This window comes from Anthonomus grandis, chromosome 2, assembly GCF_022605725.1.
Source record: "Anthonomus grandis grandis chromosome 2, icAntGran1.3, whole genome shotgun sequence".
Taxonomy (NCBI): Eukaryota; Metazoa; Arthropoda; class Insecta; order Coleoptera; family Curculionidae; genus Anthonomus; species Anthonomus grandis.
In genome coordinates this window covers 9,488,324-9,491,932 of record NC_065547.1, presented here as the reverse complement: position 1 = coordinate 9,491,932, position 3,609 = coordinate 9,488,324, and the positions used below count along the sequence as shown (strand labels likewise).

The 3,609-nt window shown below is 30.0% G+C and overlaps 2 protein-coding genes across 4 annotated transcripts in view; both read right to left on the bottom strand.

Annotated features, from left to right (window-relative positions):
- The window catches only part of LOC126747097 (uncharacterized), a 326,191-nt gene that overhangs the window by 248,216 nt on the left and 74,366 nt on the right, over positions 1–3,609 (bottom strand). The window lies entirely within an intron of this gene.
- The window catches only part of LOC126747021 (serine/threonine-protein kinase Tao), a 96,401-nt gene that overhangs the window by 28,948 nt on the left and 63,844 nt on the right, over positions 1–3,609 (bottom strand). The gene's annotated exons all lie outside the window — the stretch shown is intronic.

The following is a 3,609-nucleotide window of genomic DNA, read 5'->3' as shown; positions in this document are numbered from 1 at the left end:
CTGAAATTAGAAGATTTAATAAATATTAATTTCGAATAAATACCTTATGGTATTTATTCGAAAAAATAAGGATAGTTTGATGTATCTATCGAGTGAACGGTCAAAAATTAGATGCGCACTATATAATTTTAAACGATCGATGTATTTCAATAATTAGACGATCATAAATTTATATGTTAGGCAACGATTGGACTACTTCCAGACCGTACTTAACCCTAGAACCACAAGGTGGAAAACATTGTAACAAAAACCTACACCTATCTTAAAGTAACTATATTTTTCAAGTTGTATGTAAAATATAAAAATAAAAACACATATTTATATTGCACATACCGGGTGACACAGAAAAAAGGGAACACTAAATAACTTTTTTACTTTTCAAGATAAGCAAATCAAATTTGGTATATCGATAAAATAGTTAGAAGAGCATCTTTTGACATATTCTATTGTTTTCCACCACTTCCGGTTTAACAGGAAGTGACACTAACTTTCTTATTTTAAATGGGACACTTGGTGTATTTTTACGCATTTCGATGAAAAATAATATTTTAAAAACAATAATACTGTAGTTTCCACTTTTTATTTTATACTCTTTAAAAAAATTCTTTTTCTGTTATTCTATTTATGTGTTTATTATTAGTGGAATAAACATTAAAAGCATTTACAGATATTATGTAATGAGTTTTTCTGACTATTAGTTTGAATTATTAAGATGTAATTTTGGCATCCCTAATTTATATCATGTTTTAATTTGAGTTTTAAGCAGTTTCAAATCATGAAATGCCTTTGTAATTCCATGCTTTATAAACTTTCTATTTCATTTTGTTTTTCTTCTTATGTTTTTTCTTATGGTACCTGAAAGTCAAACAGGGTATTTTCTCTTTGAAACTGCGGGATATCGCGGTGCAGCTAAGTCGAATATAAAATTGAATTTATGATGGCGACCAAATGTCGCAGTGCCAATTCGTTAGCATGTAATTGACATTGCAACGTTCGTTTAAGATGTAGTTCGAACAAGCGTATTATACCTGCGTGAGTTTCGGTATTGGCAACTGTGCCATCGCAGCCGACAGCAATTAGTTCGGATGTTGACAAACCAGCTTCTGTTATAAACTTCATAATACTTAAGGATATTGTCTTAGCAGAGCCATTTTTAGGTGTAAGATGGCCAATATAATCACCACCAGGTTCCTTTAATAAAACGATGTGTTCTTCTACAATAGTTTTTCTAAACGACAAGCATGCTCCTATTAAAACTATAGTTGTTCGAAAAAAAAAGATTCTCCGTGGCTGACAGATAATATTAAACTATTGCAAAAATTAAGAAATAAGGCATTAAAGGATTTTAAAACAACTAAACTGCCAGCTAAATGGAATTATTACAAACAGCTTAGAAACTATACAACAACAGCGATTAGAGCGGAAAAAAGGGCTTTTTATAGTGATAAATTTGAGAATTGTACATACAAGGACAAGTGGCGTGAACTAAGAAAAATATTGCCATCAAAGCAGAAGCAAATTCCTAAATCTTTTGTAAATACCAACAATTTTAATTCATATTTTATAGATAGTACAAGAGTGACAAATATTGATAATTGCGATGAGTTAATTAATTTTTATGATCAGAATGCATTACCAACCTTAAATAAGTTTTCTTTTCATCCCACTGATTATAATACTATTTCTGCAATTATATTACGTATTAAGTCTAAAGCATTCGGGGTGGATAATCTTAATATTACGTTAATTCAACTATGTTGTCCTTTTATTATACCCTTTATTTTACATATTGTTAACGAGTGTATTAATAAAAACTACTTTCCCAAATGCTGGAAAGAAGCCTTTGTGTTGCCATTGCCGAAAGTGCATAATCCAACAGATTTTAGTCAATTTAGGTCTATCAGTATTTTACCAACGTTTTCAAAAATTCTCGAACGCATTCTAGACTCTCAAATTCGTAGTTTTCTTAATAATAATGATATTTTACCACCTAAGCAATCTGGATTTAGAACAAATTATAGTTGTACTTCGGCTATGGCGGACGTTATTGATGACGTAATTCGGGCTAGGGATGATGGTAAGATTTCTGCTCTGGTGTTGTTGGATTATACTAAAGCTTTTGATTTCGTTAGCCACTCAATTTTAAAGTCTTTGTTTCATTATATTGGCTTTTCTGATGCTGCTATTAATTTAATTGCCTCTTATTTAAATAATAGGATTCAACGTGTTAAAATAGATAACGACATATCTGATCCTTTGGAAGTTGAAAGTGGTGTGCCTCAGGGTAGTATTTTAGGACCCTTGTTTTTTATCATTTACACGTCTAGATTTTATCTTCAATTAAAGCATTGTGCCCATCATTTTTACGCAGACGACACGCAGTTATATTATTCATTTTTACCAGGAGATTTTAAAATGGCTGAGTTTAAAATTAATCAAGATTTACAAGCTATTTGTGATGTTTCTTCAAAGCATTTATTAAAATTAAATCCTTCGAAGTCATCTATAATGTTCATAGGTAATCGAACTAATGTAAATAATATTTTAAATGGTATAAACATTAAATTGGGGGACGAAAGAATTCCAGTTGTTGACAAATGTAAGAGATTGGGCCTTATAGTAGATAATAATATTCGTTTTAAACATCACGTGTCTAATATTCTTAAAAAGGCATATCTTGCTTTGAAATTAATTTATCTGCATATACACTATTTAAGTAAAGATATTAAGAAGCTTTTATGTGATTCATTGGTCCTTTCACAATGTAATTACTGTGATGTAGTGTATGGCTGGTGTCTTGATTATGAGGATAGGGGTAGACTGCAAAAGCTCCAAAACTCTTGCATTCGACTAATATTTGGCATTCGTAGGAGAAACCGCATTTCCCATAAACTTCACGAACTTGGATGGCTTAATATGCATAATCGAAGAATTGCTCATTCTTTTACATTTTTTTATAAAATTTTAATATATCGTAGTCCGCCCTATCTCCTTAAAAAAATAACTTTTAGAAATGATGTACACCATTTAAACTTAAGAAGAAATACTATTCTCATTCCGAGACATAAAACACAGTTATTTAAAAGATCATTTTCTTACAATTTTGCTTATCAAATAAATTCTTTAAATTTGGATCCGGACCAATTATTAATTTCTTGTAATACTTTTCGTAGGAGGATGATTGTACATCTAATGAATCAGCAGGGTATATAATTTAAGTTCTTTTTTTTTTACTTTTTGAATGGTTGTTTTCTTGAGTAATTTATTGCAATTTTTGGTATTGGGATCATTTTATTTATTTATTTATTTATTTATTGTCTGCAATAATTTTTCTATTTTTGTTATTTAACAAAAAATTTAATCTGTTTTTTGGGTATTTGCAGTGTGTATTGTTTTGCTTAATGTTAAACTGTCAAATTTAGAACTTTTATATGTAGGTTTATTAGGTATGTGATTAAAGAAAAAGCTGTATTTAATCAGTTATTAGTTAAGCGTTACTGTTAATGAGCGTTACTGAAATTACCATTTTTTTTAATGAAGTGTGGGGCCACAATGTTAAAGACCAGAATCTGCCATGGCAGAATTCTGAATTTACTCTCACGAGATGTG